The 20,108-nt window shown below is 42.6% G+C and overlaps 1 long non-coding RNA gene across 1 annotated transcript; it reads left to right on the top strand.

The window, feature by feature from the left end:
• Positions 1-11,514: 11,514 nt before the first annotated feature.
• Positions 11,515-19,135, top strand: LOC125961300 (uncharacterized). The gene is made up of 3 exons (XR_007471840.1): positions 11,515-11,771; positions 18,796-18,886; positions 19,101-19,135. It is a non-coding gene; the product is annotated as an uncharacterized LOC125961300 (long non-coding RNA).
• Positions 19,136-20,108: the final 973 nt, after the last annotated feature.

Genomic DNA, 20,108 nt, shown 5'->3' on the forward strand with positions numbered 1-20,108 from the left:
TCAGATATAGGTTTTTTGTTTGTTTGTTTTTAACGTAAGAGATACTAGGGCAGCTGTTCTTAACCTTGACTATACAGGAAAACCATCTGGAGGGAATTTTAAAATTCTGATGCTCAGGCTTCCTTCAGTGACAATGAAATCAGAACCTTTACAAGATGGGGCCCAGGCATCTGTACTTTTTAAAACTACAACAGGCAAGTCCAGTGTGCAGGCAGGTTTGAGAACCAGTGGAATGGATATGCTTTTAAATCCCCTGTGGAGCTTGTTCAAATGCAGATTCTGATTCAGTCAAGGTGGGACCCAGGGTTCTGAATCTCTAATAAGCTCTCTGGTGACACTGTTGTTTGTGGAGCTACAGTACATCTGGATGGGAATGATACAGAAGGGAAAGAGGTTAAAGATGCCGGAGAGGGCTCAACCCAAGAGGTGGGTGGGAGGCTAACACCTATGCCGGGATTGGCCTAGGGTAACAGAAGGGACATCGTAAACACAGGAGAAGGTGGACGTGGTCAGGTTTGTACATTTGGTGGTCAGGGAAGATTGAGTTTAGCCCAGGGGTTTTCACCGTCCTGGTTTCTGTGGACACATTTCTTCTCTTCACTCTCTGCAACCTTAGGCCAACCTCCTTCCTGGGGACATCTCCCCTTTGGGTGAAGGTTAAGGTCAGGGTACCTGAGGGTTGGCCGGAACCCTGTAGATCATTCAGCCCTTACATGCCCTGTGTTACAGATGCAGCCCAGAGGGTCACCTGTTCACAGAGGGCAGACTCACACTGCTTATAAGGCTGGTGGTTGTGAGTCCCTGAGCGATTTTCGTGGAGATTTTGGTGTTCCTCCTTTGCGAGGTTAGGACCAGCCCGAGTCGCTGTGGCACAGCTGAGCCCACAGATGTGGAGTATGTCAGCTCGGTCGCCAGGGCTGGGGAGTCAAAAGGAGGCTGGACAAGAGAGTCAGGCCCACAGGGCTGGTTGTTGGGAAGAGGAGGACTCGGGGCCATCGAGCCCTGGGGAGCTGCTCGCGACGTCACAGCACGTCAAGGGCGACTGGTCATCTCCTTCCCTGGGCCAACCCTGAGTGAAGAATCCGCGGCTGGGTACTGTAGGAGTAGGAACTGAACATAGCGGCGGTGCGGGGGGAGGGTTGCTGAGGGTATTACACGTGATCATCCACTTCTCTTAGCTAAAGACTCGAGGAAAATCATTTTTTCCTGTTTCTGCTGCTACTTGGGGAAAATAACCAGGTCAGTGTCCAGGCTGCTGTAATAGGATCGCCATCTCCTGGGCGTCTGCTTACCCTACTCAGTCCTTCCACGTGGCTCATGTCAATGTATCCTACAACAACCCTAGGTGAGAGGTACTAGTATTATTTCCATCTCACAGATGAGTAAACTGAGGCTTACAGAGGTTGAGGAACTTCCTCAAGTCCCATTCTTTTAAGTGGTCGAAGCAGGAGTTAAACTCAAGCAGGCTGCCTTAGACCTCACACTTTTTTTTTGTTTGTTTTTGAATTTTATTTTATTTACTTTTTTATACAGCAGCTTCTTATGAGTTATCTATTTTATACATATCTGTGTATATATGTACATCCCAGTCTCCCAATTCATCCCACCACCACCACCTCCACCCCACCCCCCACTTTCCCCCTTGGTGTCCATACATTTGTTCTCTATATATGTGTTTCAGTGGTATCTGCTTTCTCTGTCACCTAGTGAGGTGGGTGCTGCTGGGGGACTATTCTTGGGTCTCCAGCAATCCTTCATGTCTTTCCAGCAAAGGCGCTAACTGCCTTTGTTTCAGATGTTTCAAGGATGTTTGCACAGCAGTCATGTAAGATAGAGGTAGTGTCTCTGTCCAGGGCAAAGGGCAGACTTGCTTAATGCCTCACAGAAAAGATTTGAGTTCCCTATGCTCGGGGTTCTATGGCTGCATCACAACCTGCTGTGTCTGCAGGTCTCTTTGGCCCTGTTTGCATTGCCCTGTGGGAATTGAGGCTTGGAGAACCCCCCAAAATGCTGGTACTCCAGCTAATGTAGTGCTGTAAAAAATAAACTGTCCTTTTGTTACCAAGCCCAAGCTCGTACTGCTCGCTGCATGACAGGCCAATAACTCGAGAGACGAGGTGTTAGGGCAAGGCATAGAGACTTTATTAAGAAGGCCAGCAGACTGAGAAGATGGTGGACTAATGTCCCAAAGAGCCATCTTCCCCAAGTTTGGATGCTAGTTTCTTTTATAGAACAAAGAGTGGGGAGGGGAGGAGGTAAAGTAAAAAAGGCATTAAATTGTTGCAACTATTTCCTGGTTCCGGCCAGACAGAGTGGATGCGTTAATTTCTTCTTTCCTGCAGCCACTCACAGGTGGACCTAGTCAGGATGTTCCTGTGAGCTTAAACATAGGTATTGTAGCTTAAAACTCAAGCATGGGAGGCAGGGTTCCCAGAGATGGGCCATTATTTTTACTTTAAGCTATAGGCAATATCCCTTTAGAGATTAACTTGCAGCAAAAGCAATAGAATACAGAGGTTAAAGTAAAAGAAACAGAACTGATATGGAGTCAGATTTGTTCTTCCCTATTACAATTTGCCTCTGACCCAAGTCCTATGTCTTCCACCAGCATCCGTGAAAAGATGGCAGGCTAAACTAGTTTGAAAGTAGGGTAAAATATAGGCCTCTTTACTGTTCTTGACAGGGGCTATTACCTCCATTATATGGACAGGTAAACTTAGGTTCCAGAGACCACATACAGCCAGTAAAGGGCAGAGGTGGGATTTGAACTCAGGTCTGCCTCAATCCAAAGCATGTGTTTGTGCCTGCTTCTTCATGAGGGTGGAAAGGGGCCAGGTTAGAAAGGGGAGGGAAAAGAGCCCATGGGCTCTATGGAGGTGATCTCATGACTCCCAGAGGGAAGCAGAGAAAAGTTTAATGCAGATCAGTGAACCCTCCGGGCTTCTTGCCCAAATCCCTTGTCTAACCAGCTGTTTTCTTTTGGATTTTGTGATGGATACTGATGTGTTCCACCCACTTCTCACATTCACAACTGAGATACTCATTTCCCCACTGTTGGAGGTATTAGCCACTGAAGGCCTGCGTCTGAGTCTCTCTTATGAATTGTCAGGCTGAAGATTGCCATCTTATGCAAAGACAAGCCCCCTCTGTAGGTCTACAGGACGAGCTGGGAGGATGTGGGGCAGGAGAGGGAGCATATAATGTTCTGGTGTCCTTGCTTCAAGGTAGGACAGTGCTGTCTTCGCTCCAGGGCTTCCTGTAGGAGAGACTCACATTTTCCGCCTTTTTTGCACTAACATCACAGTTCAACTCCTTCCTCTGCCCAAGCCTTCATTTCCCCCACAGTGTTAATCTTGGGGACTCTTCTTAATAAATTTCCAGCACACAATCTCAGCACACAAACTGGAGAGAATTTTGCCCAGGAAAGAGACCTACAGCAAAGCTCTTGGATATCATGATATGAAACAAAAGATTATACAGAAAATGTGCTTGTAAAGATTGCATGTGCTTTAATTTACAATTTTTGGTGTCTGTTGGTTTACATAAGTCATTCAAAATATCACCTGTAAGCTCAACAAAATTATAGAGTTAATTCAAATTTTTATAATTGCATTAAAGGATAAGACATTATATTTATTAAGCATTACAGTTGTGAGAATTATTTTGTTGTATGTTCACTGAGTTTTTCTGACACATTTTTCTACTAATAAGTAAAAAGCAATAAAAAAATTGTTAGCTTATTATCTAATGCCCTGATGGAAATTTTAGCACAATTGAATTACTGTTTTCCCTTGAGATACAAATGCTGTGAATGTTTCATAGATTATGTAAATGGAACAGTGGAACCATTTGCAAGTCACACCATTTAATGTGTCTGGAAAAATATTTTAACCTCCTTTCCTACAGAGAGAAGCAAAAAGACATATGCTTTGTTGGAATGGAAATGGGGTTTTGTGCTATCTCTCAAGAATAGTTTTGGAGGGGGGCGGGGAGTGAACTTGCCCCCTTCTGATGTGAGAATAAAAAGCCAGTGAAAGCAAGACCAGTGAGAATGAAGGCCGGCTGGGGCAGAACCAGATGCATGTTACGAATCCAACCTTTGGTCAAATGGTGTCGTCAGCCTTATTCCATCTACTCAAGGTTGTACAGACACCACATCCTCGTCAAGACTTCCCTGAGGGTTAAAGCACTCACGTGGGGGGGATTGTTTCTGATTCCAAAACTCAGTGATGTACTAAGAACCATGGCCCCCAGCCCCAAATAAGTTCTGTCCCATTTGATAAGCGAATTGGGTTTTTATCCTGTTGAGAGGGGGGTTAACTTTCAAACTGTGCTGAAGGGCAGGCTGTTTCTTAATTTTGTAAAAGAAAAATCAGCACTAAAATATTTTAAAGCTTATTTGGGTTAAGTTTCACATGAAAATATGCACATTTCTCATGAATTGATGCATTGTGTTTACAAGTTTCATCCTTGTAATGCAACCAGTTGAACTAGTCATTTTTAATCAAGAGAATGTCATGGAAAGTCCAGTACTCAACTTAGTCATGTAAACAAACAAGACAATCAAAATGTTTCCAAGTATGCTGAAAATTTAGCTATTCTTCTACATAAGGCAACAACCTTTAACTTGAGAAAGAAGTCGCAGAGATGATAAATACTGTTACACAAACATAAGGGAGTGTTTGGTTTAAACCCTCGCATAGCTTATCAAAAGTTGTGTACTGGGGCTTCCCTGGTGGCACAGTGGTTAAGAATCCTCCTGCCAATGCAGGGGACACGGGTGTGATCCCTGGTCCAGGAAGATCCCACATGCCACAGGGCAGCTAAGCCTGTGCACCACAACTAGTGAGCCTGCACTCTAGAGCCCGTGGACCACAACTACTGAGCCTGCATACCACAACTACTGAAGCCCACGTGCCTAGAGCCCATGCTCCGCAACAAGAGAAGCCCGCGCACGCCAACTAGAGAAAGCCTGCGCGCAGCAACAAAGACCCAATGCAGCCAAAAATAAATAAATAATTTTTTAAAAAAATTGTGTACCATCAACAGAGTTACATTCTACTCTAAACAACTAAGCTATTGCCTCATGGTCCTGGTATCTTGCCTTTCAGTCATTAGAAAAAAATTAGGTAACAGATTGAGCAGGTTTCTATACAGGAGCAGCAGAAATTCCATCCACAGGGATACTTAAGGTGATTTTACTTAAGAAATTTTGGAAGTAGACTGTTGGGAATAGTTTTCCCCGATGGAAGAAAAAGCTTTGACATTTTTGAAATTAGAGAGATACAAGGCTCTTTATTGTTACCTAAAATCATCATCACTACTCAATAATTTTCTGGCAGAGGGAACAGAAGCAAAACAGTCAGCCCAATGAAATTCAGGTGGTAAAACTGCAAGAGAGGGTTGAGGTCAGCATTCTAACTCAGAGATAAAGTCTAGTATGTGTGTGTGTGAATAACCAAGGACTGTTTTTTTTTAAATTGAAGTATAGTTGATTTACAATGTTGTGTTAATTTCTGCTGTACAGCAAAGTGATTCAGTCATACATACATATATATATATATAACTTTTTCATATTCTTTTCCATTGCGGTTTATCACAGGATACTGAATATAGTTCCCTGGGTTATGTGGTAGGACCTTGTTGTTTATACATCGTAAATAGAATAGTTTGCATCTGTAAATCCCAAACTCCCAATCCATCCCTGCCCGCCCCCCACACTTGAGGACTCTAAATGAGACCTAAGATTCCAGAGTTCTCCTAAGCAAGAAAAGGTACATGAAATGCCTGATACATTGGCTAGAACGTGAAGAGGCCTCATTACGTGTCAGTCTATGACTACATATGGATGGAGGTATTGCCTATCTGTCAGGTTCCCTGGGTGGATTTATGACAGTCAGGCTGGGGTTGCAGCTGTAAAAAATTCCAAGCACAATTCTTTGCTATCTGATTTCTTTTGGAGTCAATACCCCTTACGGACAGAAACCTCAGAAGCTTGTTGGAAAAATATTCTATCTGGCTGTTCTGCGCTGTACTCAGAGATCGTTTGGAAGTCTTAGAAGCTGAGCAGACTCTCCCAAAAGCAAAAGTTTGAAAACAATATAGAGTGACATGGAGGAGAAAGGGTGCAGGCTTCTTCCATGTGGGCGAAATAAGACAGTGATGACTAATGCTGGCTTTGCTCATCCTTGGCTGAGACCACAGTGTTTATTCAGAGTTGGATCTCGAGTGAAAGACGGTATAAATGTACATAAAATGTTATAAGGAGAGTTTTCTTAAAAGAGATCGATTTTCATCTCAAATCCGTTACCAGCTGTATGCCCACACAATAATACACAGAACTTTCTGCCTCAACTAGTTGCAAATATAAAAAGGAAATGAGGGCTTCCCTGGTGGCGCAGTGGTTGAGAGTCCGCCTGCCGATGCAGGGGACACGGGTTCATGCCCCGGTCTGGGAGGTATCCCACATGCTGCGGAGCGGCTGGGCCCGTGAGCCATGGCCGCTGAGCCTGCGCGTCTGGAGCCTATGCTCCGCAACGGGAGAGGCCACAGCAGTGAGAGGCCCACGTACAGCAAATAAATAAATAAATAAAAAGGAAATGAAAACTGGTCACTACTGTCTTAGAAAAGTCTTTTTCCTTATTTTATTGCTTGGATTATGAATTTCAGTAAATGCAAAATGCATTCCTAAGTCTAGAAGTCAATTTTTAAAAAGTTGTTTATCCAGAGTCTATAAAACTCATATAATTATAGAACTCAATTTATTCTACTCTTGATTTTGCAAATGAGTAAACTGTGAACCACAGAGATGGAGTTGACCTGAGTAAGAAGAGCATCTAAGACTATTAAATGGCACAGAGGAAATTAAATCCTGGCTCACTTGACCCGCATTCAATGCTGTTCCTTTATCACCACCCTACCATTCAGAAAGCCTATAGCTCACTAAACTCCTTCATTTTGTGAAGACAATTTTGTCACATGTAAGGACTGCTATATGGGCTAGAAGAGTTCATTGAATTTGAGTGTCTATAATGGATTTCCTTTAGAGGCACAAAAACCATCAAAACATAAAAACTTTTCCTTCATCGATTAAGTCTAAACGCTCCCATTAACACCATCTACCGGGGCTGCACAATGCCACTGAAGGCAATGGCAGTCTTTCCAGACTATGATTTACCCACGTTTGGTATCTCTGGTAGAAGAAGGAAACTGAGGCTTCAGAGAGACTGAGAAAGAAAGTGAAAGTCACCTTTCCCTTAATCCACAAGGAGGATCAAGTACTGACATTGCAGGATATCATTGTGATCCTATTTGGCAAGAGTGAAAATAAACACAACTGTATCTCAGTGCTTTCTTCTGCCTGCACAGTTAGAACAATGGAACTTGCACCAACCTGCTTCACAAAGAGGCACCTTCTCAGACCTTCTCAGGTGGCTTCATCTTATCTCATTGGGGATCTCTATTGTTTCTGAATGGGAAACACTGAAGGAAAGGCCCATTCGAACCGGCAGAATGAGGCTCATTCCTGGAACCCAGGATATTCTTTTCCAAAGTTCAGAATTAGAAATTGTCATAAAAACATCAAAATTGGGTGGACCTGATGACTTGTTTAAATCTGACTCATGACTGTCACCACTGTCTCATTTTGCCCACGTGGAAGAAGCCCCTTTCTCCTCCATGTCGTCCTATATTGTTTTCAAACTTTTGCTTTTGGGAGAATCTGCCCAGCTTCCAAGACTCCCAGATGTTCTCTGAACACACCCCAGAACAGCCAGATAGAATATTTCTCCAACAAGCTTCTGAAGTTTCTGTCCGTAAGGGGTATTAACTCCGAAAGAAATCAGGTAGCAAAGAACTGTGCTTGGAATTTTCTACAGCTGCAACCCCAGCCTGACTGTCATAAATCCACCCAGGGAACCTGACAGATAGGCAATACCTCCATCCATAGGTAGTCATAGACTGACACGTAATGAGGCCTCTTCACGTTCTAGCCAATGTATCAGGCATTTCATGTACATTTCTTTGCTTAGTCCCCGTAACAACATGGTGAATTAGGCAATATTACTAGCTCTATTTTCTGGAAAGTTTAGGTAACCTGCCCCAAACCACTGGAGGCTTTACATCTGACTCAGATGCTATGGTCTTAACTACTTGGCCCATTGGCATTGATACCGAGGGTCACAGTCTCCTGATAGGTGACTCATTAAGAGTACTTTAACTCTTTTACCTTAGAAGAAGGCTTTGAATCCTCTGCTGATATGCCTGTTTCATGCCGTTTCCAGACAAAGTCACAAAAACACTCAAAGTGAAACTCAAGTTGAACAAAGCCAAGAGCGTGAGCCAGTGCCTGGAAAGAGGAGAGGAAACAGAAGCAATAATTCCAGCCCAATATCTGATTATTATTCCAAGCAATATGTTCTGGCCTTTGCTTTAAAACTTTTTTTAGAACACTTTAAAATTTACAAGTTATATAGTTGGTTGGTGACAAAACTTCCTTTAAAAAGCAGTCTTTGTAATGATAAAATGTTAAAAGAAATATAATCAAGACTAAGAAAGGCAATCCTCCCATATCCTGTTTAGTCTCCAGCATCCTTGTTTGCAAAACACAAAGTTTGGTCTACACATACCTAATTTGGGCAGCCGGTTGATTGTCTTAGAAAACATCTCAAAATCAAGTCGACCCAGCTGGTGACTTATAATTCTACAATAATCCTCTGTTCGTGGATCACAGCTTGCTAGGGGAACATGATATAAGGGCACGGTATGAATTGCATGAAACCTTGAAAATCAAGAAACCTCAATTTTCTTTCTTTTGAAGTGTTTGTAAGAAATGAGAAGTGGGAAAGGAAATTAACATTTACTATTATCTCAGTTAATTCCTTCAACAATCTTAAGGGTACTATCATCTTCATTCCCTAAGTAAAGAAAGGCTCAGAGGCTCAGAGAAGATGACTCTCTTGCCCTCCTCCGTGATTCTGGAAGCAGGTGGGCTGGGACCTGGTGCTGACTCACAGCTAGCGTTGGCACTCCTACACCCCAGAGATGCAGGGGAATACATGTTCTTTAAAACTCACGTTTGTTGGACACCTTAAAATATCCTTATAATTTATCAATTGTTATTTCGGAGTAATAATCCTACTGATTCCATTGAAAACAGAAACCTTAAAATCTCTCCTCTTTGGATCACTAGTCATCTACCTTTTTTTCTTTTTTCTCTGAGAAAAGTAAAATAATAAGTCGACTATGTGGGAGCATTGGTGCCTTATACACTTGCTTTAGACTTAGGATCTTTCTTTTTCCTTTTAAATAGACTTTATTTTTTTAGAGCAGTTTTAGGTTCACAGCCAAGATTGAGGGGAAGAGACAGAGATTTCCCATATGCCCCTTCCCCCCACTCAGGCACAGCCTCCCACATTATCAACATCTCCCTCCAGATCGGTGCATTAGTTACAGTCAATGAGCCTACATTGACACACATTATCACCCAAAGTCCATAGTTTACATTAGGGACCATTCTTTTGTTGTTGTTGTCGTTTGTTTTGTTTTTTTACATCTTTATTGGAGTATAATTGCTTTACAATATTGTGTTAGTTTCTGCTGTATAACAAAGTGAATCAGTTATACATACACATATGTCCCCATATCTCTTCCCTCTTGCGTCTGCCTCCCTCCCACCCTCCCTATCCCACCCCTCCAGGCGGTCACAAAGCACTGAGCTGATCTCCCTGTGCTATGCGGCTGCTTCCCACTAGCTATCTACCTTAGGTTTGGTAGTGTATATATGTCCATGCCTCTGTCTCACTTTGTCACAGCTTACCCTTCCCCCTCCCCATATCCTCAAGTCCATTCTCTAGTAGGAGGGACCATTCTTAATGTTGTACACTCAGTGAGTTTGGACAAATGTAAAATGACGTGTATCTGCAATTATAGTATCACACAGAGTATTTTCATTGCTCTGAAAATCCTCTGTGCTCCACCTGTTGATTCCTCCCCACCTGCCCTTACCCCTGGCAACCGATGATCTTTTCATTATCTCCATAGTTCTGCCTTTTCCAGAATGTCACATAGTTGGAATGTTATAGTTTTCAGCCTTTTCAGATTGATTTCTTCTACTAGCTGTATGTAGTGAAAGTTTCTCCATGGCTTTTCACGGCTTGATGGCTCATTTCTTTTCAGTGCTGAATAATGTTCCGTTGTCTGGATGTACTAAGGGATATTTATCCATTCACCTACTAAAGGACATCTTAGTTGCTTCCTGGTTTTGGCAATTATGAATGACGTTGCTATAAATATCCATGTGCAGGCTTTTGTGTGGACATAATTTTCAACTCAGCTGGGTAAATACAAGGGGCAAGATTACTGGATCGTAGGGCAAGGGTATGCTTAGTTTTGTAAGAAAATGCTAAATTGTATTCCAGAGTGGCTGCACCATTTGCATTCCCATCAACAATGAATGAGAGTTCCTGTTGCTCCACATTCTCACTGCATTTGGTGGTGTCAGTGTTCCGGATTTTGGTCACTCTAATAGGCATGAAAGGGTATCTCACCGTTGTTTTAATTTGCATTTCCCTGATGACATATGAGTAGAGCATCTTTTCATATGATTATTTGCCACCTGTGTATCTTCTTTGTTGAGATGTCTGTTCAGGTCTTTTGCCCATTTTCCCATCAAGTTGTTCATTTCCTTATTGTTGTGTTTTATGAGTTCTTTGTGTATTTTGGATAATAATCCTTTATCAGATATGTCCTTGCAAGTATTTTCTTCCAGTCTGTGGCTTATCTTCTCATTCTCTTGACAGTGTCTTTCACAGAGTAGAAGTTTTAAATTTTAATGAAATCCGGCTTATCAATTATTTCTTTCATGGATCATGCCTTTGGTGTTGCATCTAAAAAGTTTAGGATCTTTTTTAAATAACAGATTATGTATTTGTGACAGTCAAAATTCATTCACGCAGCAGGCCAGAAGAGGATTAGATCAGAAAGTATAATTTGAAATAGTTTTTTAGGCCCTTATAATAAATTGGTTTTAATTTAGATGAGACATTAAATATGAATTGATAGAAAGTGAATATTTATAACCCTTCTTTTGTGAGTTTCAGAAAACTGGCAGCAACTCCTCCTACTTCATTAGGTTTTCTGAGTCAGAGACAAAGGTGCCTTGAATTACCCAGTAAATCATCATACAAAGATGTGAAGTCAGAGGTCATATTTCACTCAGCGATTTCCGCAGCAACAGGAAGGCCAGACAGCAACCCTGTCTGAACATTTGACAGATTGGGAATTTTTCTTGCCACGGACATTTAAACATGTAATAGGTTTGTCGCCCTCGTAGATGTCCTACAGAAAGGGCCCTGGCTCCACTTCTAATGGATGTGCTGTAGGCTGCAGTGAATGAGTCACTCCAGGGACATGATGCCACAGAAGGGCTTTTGACAGCATAATCCTCTGAAGCAGAGAAAGCCATGCCTGACCCCAGGGACCTGCCTGTAAAGCTTTACTTCATCTGCCCTCCACTCTCTCTATTCTAAAGAACACCCCGCACGTTAAGGGCAGAGTCTTTAGGAGACTACTACAAAATAGGGCCAAGAAACGAAATCCTTAAGGGTATGAAATATTCACGTGACAGGAATTTTGTTAACAATTCAATATTCCTTGTACTATGTAACCTAGACTTAAAAAAATAATAATTCTGAGTTCCAGGCACCCCACCCCAGGCCCCAACTTGGAAAATGCCTTGAATTCTTTCCTATCAACTCTGTCTCATTGTACAGGTAATGGATGAAATATATTTTTAAGGCAACTGCCAGCTTAGTTGGTCAAAATGCTTCAGAAGGAAAAAATGGTGACAAAGAGTTCTGAATGGGGCAACACAAAGAGGTTATGTCTCCCTCACTAAACCAGTGCAGCTGCAGATAAGTCAATAAGTGAACTCAGAGGAAGAAGCCTACCCTTGTCCAGGAGGACACCTTTCCCTCCTCTGGAATTAAAATTTTCCTGTGGGGTTAAATCATTGATTAGAAGTCAGGGAGGGCTTCCCTGGTGGCGCAGTGGTTGAGAGTCCGCCTGCCGATGCAGCGGACACGGGTTCGTGCCCCGGTCCGGGAAGATCCCACATGCGGCGGAGCGGCTGGGCCCGTGAGCCATGGCCGCTGAGCCTGCGCATCCGGAGCCTGTGCTCTGCAACAGGAGAGGCCACAACAGTGAGAGACCTGTGTACCACAAAAAAAAAAAAAAAGAGAGAGACTCAGACTGTCCAAGTGTCAGTTAAGATCCTTTTGATTTAAAATGGCTTAAATGACAAGGAAAGCTATTCACTGAACTGGAAGTGCAAGATGGGATGGCTTCAGGGTAGGGTTGCTCCAGGGGCTGTGTGTTTTTAGCTGTCCCTCATCCTGGTCCTGTCCTAGGCTGGCTTCACTTGGGAGGCAGAACTCGGTGTGGCAGTCCTTATATGCTACAACATCCCAGGGAAGAGCCTTCTGGAACCTCTAGGACAAATCAGGTCATACACAGTGGGAATGTCATGTACGGATGGGCTTCAGCTTGAATTCCTGGAACCAATCCTTATGAAAAGGACTCTGAGATGACCTTGACTGAGCTGAAATAATCAGGGCCCCCCTCTGGCATGGAGGATGGGGTCAATCTCCCTTCAACCCATGTCCAACACACTGCGTGAGGCATGGAAGGAGTGTTAGAGATACCATCTCAATGCCACATACATTCATGAAATCTTAGTCAAAATTTCATATATCAAACACATACCTAAGAACGTTATATGTTATGCGTATTTTTCGGCTGTGAAAGGAAAAGCAAAGGCAGTTACCAGCAATTCTAGACTGTAAGTGTAACTAAGAACGTTTGCGCTGCCCTTTCATTCTTGTCCTATAACAATGGACTCTCTTGCCCTGTGGGTCCCTCCTGTGTGCCCAGCAATCCTCTGGGCCCTCCCACCACCCCTTCAACTGTAGCCACAGCTTAAGTGACCAGCTCCACAGAGGTACTGACCAGCTTGGAGCAGATGGAACCCTCCAGCTCCTGGCCAAGGGTCCACTGACTACGCCTCTTGCTTCCTGCCCTGGGGTTTCTCTGCTGATGTCTCTGGGCACCTGCTGGGCAGTGCAGGGGAGTCAACAACCAGAGGGCCGTGTTTGACCAGTGGGGGATGGGAACTGAGGGTCATCACTTTCCGTTTGTCCTCTGGGGGACCGCTCTATGGCACGACTTATGAGGCTCCTCAGAAAGTCCGGTGGGTTGAGCCCTGCAGACACCTTGTGTCAGCTTTTCTCTTCTTCCCGTCTTCACTCCCCTGCCCCTCACCTCCACTCCCTGGGATCATTTCTTGAATAAATGCCAGCCTCAAGGCTTGGAGTCAGGCTGTGCTTTCTGGGATGCCCCCAGCAAAATGGGGCTACTTCTTAGGTGGCATTTACTTAGAAAACGTATGTGGCAAACGTAGATGTTACTTTGTAAATCCATACACGAGCCCCCAAACCTCTGCAGACTTTAGCGAATCCAAGTCTTGGCTTCTGCACAAAAAAACAGATTCCCTGTTCATTGCAGCGTCCTGGGTCACATGACTCTCTCTCCACAGCCCCCCATCCCTCTCCCAAAACAGTAGTTGTCTCAGCATTTTTATCTTTTCTTGCCCTGTGTTACCCTTATGTGTGTTCCTGGAGAATCAGAGTGGCTCAAGAGAAGGTTGAAGTGAGGGTAGAGATGAACATCTTACAGAAAAACCCAAACAAACTTTTTGACCAACCCAGTACATTGAAGGGACAAGAGAAGTGGAGGAAAGACCAGTTCCTGCCAGGAATGAGCCATGTGAGGAAGGACAGCAGCTGGAAGGTGTGCACGATCACATGTTCCTGGTCAGTCCTGGAACCCATCCTTGTTCCCTGCCCTGCTCTCCCAAGACAGGTGGTGAAACCAGATGAAGGAGGCCTTGAGGATTTGATAAAATAGGGTCTCAGAAATGCTTACAGACCCGGCACTTTAAATATTGATTCTTCCTATGGTTATCTGACTATTTTCTACCTTAGATCCTCCTGGTTTCCCAAAGAGTTTAAGCCATCTTCTCCATTATAATCTCCTAGCGGCCTTCACTGCAGGTTGTTGATACTTCATGTGAAGCTGGGCAAATACCTACAACGATCGGAACGTCCGTTGGAGATTTAGGGGTAGCAAACTGATTTTTCTCACTTCCTTCCTCCAAGAAAAGTTGACAGACGTACAAGCCATCGAGCAAATGCTAAGTTGTTCTGCCTGGAGGGTGGAAGGGAAAGAGGGAGAGAGAAGGACGAACAGAAACAACACTACCTGCACCCAAGAAGGTTGTTTGATTCGGGGGTGATGTAGAGGCAGCGTTCAGTGTCATTGCCAGTCTCTCTAAAATCTCCCTGTGATTCCCTTAAAGCCTTCAATTCCTGCCTTAAGGAGCAGTTGCACACACTCACACAATGGGGTGTCGGAACACTTCATCTTACCCAGCATTTTCTCCCCAAGAGGCCAGTATAGAAAAAGAGACCACAAGTAGCACAGTGGGCATCCACGGTCTTTTAAGAAATATTTTTATTTCTGCTGAGGGTTAGGAGGCAGGCCAAAAGCACTTTAAATGATCTTACCTTTTCTTTATTTATTTTCAGATCTTAAGACCATATACATACATCCCTTCCCCACCCTCCGCAGCTTTATTGAGATATAACTGACAAAATCGTATATATTTAAGGTGTACTATGTGATGATTTGATACACGTATACATTGTGACATTATTACCATAATCAAGTTAATTAACACGTCCATCACCTCAAATAGTTACCCTTTTCTGTGTGGTGAGAATGCTTCATATCTACTCTGTTACCAGATTTCAAGTATTTAACACAGTAACATTAACTGCTATCACCATGCTATACATTAGATTCTTAGAGCTTATTCATCTTAAAACTGTAAGTTTGCACCTTTTGACTAGCATCTTCCCATTCATCCACCAGCCCCTGGCAACCACCATTTTACTCTCAGTTTCTGTGAGCTTGACTTTTTCTTTTTTTCTTCCTTTTTTTTTTTTTTTTTTAGATTTTACATATAAGTGATACCATAAAGCATCTGTGTTTCTCTGTCTGGCTTATTTCACTTAGCATCATGCCCTCCAGCTTCATCCATCATGCGTTGTTGCAAATGGCAGGATTTCCTTCTTTTTTATGGCTGAATAATATTCCATTATATTTTCTTTATCCATTCACCCACTGACAGACACTTAGGTTGTTTCCATATCTTAGCTATTATGAATAATGCTGCAGTGACATGGGAGTGCAGATATTTCTTTGAGATACTGATTTTGTTTCTTTCAGTTATATATCTAGAAGTAGGATTGCTGGATCACATGGTAACTCTATTTTTAATTTTTTGAGGAACCCCCATAGTGTTTTCCATAATGGCTGCACCAGTTTATATTCCCACCAGTGGTGCACAAGAGTTCCTTCTTTTCCATGTCCTCACCAACATTTGTTATCTCTTGTTTTTTGTTTTTTGGGGGTTTTTTTGATTATAGCCATTCTCAAGGGTGTAGGATGATATCTCATTTGTGGTTTTGATTTTCCTGTCCTTGATGATTAGTGATCTTGAGCACCTTTTCATGTACCTGTTGCCCATTTGTATATTTTCTTTGGAAAACTGTCTATTCAGGTACTTTGCCCATTTTTAAATTGAACTGTTTGTTTTCAATAATGGTGTTGGGAAAAATGAATATCCACATGCAAAAAAAAATGAAATTGGACACCTATCTTACACCATACACAAAAATTTATTTGAAATGGATTAAAAACTTAAGATGTAAGACCTGAAACCAAAAAACTCCTGAAAGAAAACATAGGGAAAAATCTCCTTGACGTTGGTCTTGGCAATGACTTTTTTGGATATAATACTAAAAGCACAGGTAATAAAAATAAAAATAAACAAATGAGACTACATCAGACTAAAAGCTTCTGCACAGCAAAGGAAACAGGCAACAAAATGAAAAGGCAAGCTACGGAATGGGAGACATCATTTGCAAGCCATATATCCGATAAGGGGTTAATATCTAAAATATGTAAGGAACTCATACAACTCAACAGCAAAAAGCCCCAAATAATCCATACAGATATTCTTTTTTTTTAAATATATAAATGTATTTATTTATTTATTTATTTTTGGCTGCATTGGGTCTTCGTTGCTGCGCACGGGCTTTCTCTAGTTGCAGCGAGCAGGGGCTACTCTTCGTTGCAGGACGTGGGCTTCTCACTGCGGTGGCTTCTCTGTTGCAGAGAACTGGCTCCAGGCACGGGGGCTTCAGTAGTTGTGGCACATGGGCTCAGTAGTTGTGGCTCACAGGCTCTAGAGCGCAGTTGTGGCGCACGAGCTTAGTTGCTCGGCAGCATGTGGGATCTTCCCGGACCAGGGCTCGAACCCGTGTCCCCTGCATTGACAGGCAGCTTCTTAACCACTGCGTCACCAGGGAAGTCCCATATAGATACATTCTTAACACAAAAAGAAAGGTTATTCATTAGCTTATCTTCCAATTAGTTTGCATGCACTTTCTGTTCACCTGTTGTCATGTTTAGTGGTTTTATTTACAATATTCATAAAAGTAAGTGATACGTATATTTCTTATGACATAGTAAAATTTTTTCTGAACACCTTTGAAATCTGGCAGAAACGATTTGTAAAGTTTGAGCTGTTGCAATTATAGGCCCAAGAAATACTCATTCTATTTCATTTGTGTTGGGAAAATTGTGAGCAGAATTTCTCTTTATTTATCATTCATTTGAGATTATGCCTTGGGGCCCTCGAAGCTACTCATTTTTTTTACAAAGGCAACCTTTGTAAACCTGTTTACAAAGGTTTACAACCTCTCCCAGGTTTAAAAGTCCTCTGAGTGAGGAAAGAAGGCATCCAAGACCTATGGAAAATCTCCTTATCTTGAGTGGTCATTAATGGAATCAAAATAATGCCTAAAGTCTGCTTTCTTAGAGAAAATGGTTAGGACCACACAGTGACATCACACTTCAGCATTGTTCGCCAAACCTTGCTGTTTCTCACTCTGAGTCTTAGTAGGAAATGTGAGTTAGTGAAAACATGAAGGGAAGTGATGATTTATTGTTGCTATTTCTATCATTGGAAACAGAAGACGAATAACATTTAGCGTTTCATTATGTGCTTGTCTTGTTTTTCCTGTTTGATAAATGAACTAGTAGGATTGAAACAGTGAACAGGAATGTCTGCATAGCAGAAGACCTTCTAGAAGGGATAGAGAAGGGCCTTTTACGGAGAAGGTGGTACTCATTCCAGAAGCAGCTCCTGTAGATGTCTCCTTCCTGTTAGCGGCAACTAGTAAAAGGGGTTACTGGGGCTCGGTTCTCTCAGGTTATGTTATTTTCCTGGTCACCATCACTAGTACTGAATTGAAACTGCAGTTTCGGGTATAGCATCCGAGTATAGAAAATTGAGCCTTAGGACTAGACAGGAAGAAATTCTAGGAACCAGTGTTTTATAAACAAAAAAGAAAATGTTTTGGTATGGCAAAGCAGAGTAGCATGTAATACACTCTTTATAATTAAACGTCAAATGGCAACAAAACCAATGGGAAAAGCAAAACGAAACCTCAGTATACACTACGTATTAACTTTTTAATCCTAACACCTTGCAACTTTGGCCTCTCCCAGCTGCAAGTCTTAAGTCTCTTCCCCTTCCCCCCTTTCTATTTGATTTGTAGATAAAACCAAAATCCACTTAAAATTCTGAAATTCCAAGGTAATGCCTCTTATCTACCCATGTAGATCATCTATTCATATAATCTATTAATATCCACATAATGAAAAATATCTCCAATCTACTTCTTTTGGACACTCTACGGCGCTGACCTCCTCCTTCTGAAATAAGTGCAGTAGATGTTCCTCTGGAAGCATCCTCTCCTCCCTTCTTCCCTGAATCACTATGTTTTTAACATTTTCGCTCCTTTTCCTGGGCCAGTGTTTCTGCTTGCCAGACCACACACAGCCTGGCTTCCACATCATGGTAGCAACATTGCAAGTTACTAAGGCTCTCTAGGCCTTAGTTCCTACATCTATAAAATGGAAAAAAAATAATAATAACAGCTAGTTCATGGGTCATTGGGATTAACAGTTACGTAATAGCTAACATTTACTGAACATCTGCTGTGTCAGACATAGTCCTATTGCTTTACCTAGATTATCTGGTTTATTCCTCATAACTATAGCATTTACCTCTGAGATAAAGGCTATTATTATCCCCTTTAACATACAGAGAAATTGACATTTAGAGAGGTGAGCTACCTTACCCTAATATAGCTAGCTAGTAAACGCTGCAGTTGGGTATGAATTCAAGAAGTCTGGCTTTCAGGACTTCCCTCATGTTTTCCCTCATTATACTCCCGTCAAGAAACTATATTCATTAACGCTGTAGCAGAGGGCTTCCCTGGTGGCGCACTGGTTAAGAATCCGCCTGCCAATGCAGGAGACACGGGTTCGAGCCCTGGTCTTGGAAGATCCCACATGCCGTGGAGCAACTAAGCCCCTAAGCCACAGCTACTGAAGCCCGCGCGCCTAGAGCCCACGCTCCGCAACAAGAGAAGCCACCGCAATGAGAAGCCCGCGCACCGCAACTAGAGAAAGCCTGCGTGCGGCAACACAGATCCAACACAGCCAAAAAAAAAAAACAAACCTGTAGCAGAGTCTTTGGCACACAGCACTTGCTGGGTGAATGTTTATTATTTTCTTCTTTCACAACTTTATTATATTTTTTAGAATTCAACCCAGGCGGCCAGGGTGGAGGATTGTCCAAATGCTGTGGGTTTCACAGGCTTCTCTGGGCCCACATGGCGCCCTGGGCATTCCCGTGAGTAAGATCCTCTTACAGGGAACTAACCCCCTGCTAGTTTAGCTGCCTCTCCCACTGGCCTGTCCATTCAGTGAGGATAGGGGGACATCTCTCTGCTCTGCACCCTGACTGCCTGACACAGTTTAGGAATTCAGTAGACACCTGATGAATGAGGGAACATACGAATGTCTGGCAAACGAAACAGCTCTCTCCCTTTGATCTTTCTCTGCAGCCAGCAGTTCCCTCCACATTTCTGTTTGAAGTAAGCCTTTGCCTGAGCACATCTCTGCCTCATCTTGTAGAGATCTTAGGTGATATTAGAGGGAATAAAGACAAGGAGATGTATGATAATGTCTTCTTTCTAACCAACTGCAAACAAATGCCTCAACATTTAACTAGTAAAGCTCTGTAAGTTTGTTGTTGTTTTTAAAAAAAAACCCAAACTGATATTTTAATGATTTTTTTCATAATGTTAATGAAAACAGAATAGATCTCTTCAAATGTTTTGTCTAAAATTCCCAGATGAATAAATTTCTGAAAGTTCACAATCTTCATCTATTGCAGGGTCAGGGTACTTCTTCAATGAGATGGGGGTGATTCGTACAATGTGATTTGCAGTTGCCAGTAATGACCGGGCCATGTGCTAACACTCTCATTTTACATCGTGTCTTAGGAAGAGCTGGGGGAACTGTGTGTTTCTAGTAGACAGAGTTGAGGACTGTGATATTCTCCCACCTTCTTTCACTTCTGTGGAAACAATTCTGAAAAATGGATAACTTAGAGATTTATTATTAGTTCGGCCGTTAGTCATTCTGATGCGTGACACCGCTGTGCTTAGTGGGAATTGGGATTATCACAAGTGACTCGGAGTGAATCCAGATGCAGGCAAGTCCCAAAACCCAGTCTCAGTTAGCGTGCTTCTGCCTCCTTTCAGTCTGCAGTCACGTGCCACGTCCCCACATCATCTCCATCACCTCCGGGTTCTGGGATCACCACCCACCAACCACCACCCACCATCCAGTGGTCTGCAGAGTCAGCTGCCTAGATCCCAGCAGGAGTGCAAGAAAGAAAATTTTAGAACTTCTATTTATGGTTATTTTAATACTTTTTAAGTTCAATTTCCATATATCCTTAAAAATACACATAATAATTCAGAAACTAATAAATATTTATAGCTTATACATAAATACACATGTATTGGAGATGCTGAAAACATTTTTACCAGCAGGGTGCATCCCCA

Source organism: Orcinus orca, chromosome 15 (assembly GCF_937001465.1).
Source record: "Orcinus orca chromosome 15, mOrcOrc1.1, whole genome shotgun sequence".
NCBI lineage: Eukaryota > Metazoa > Chordata > Mammalia > Artiodactyla > Delphinidae > Orcinus > Orcinus orca.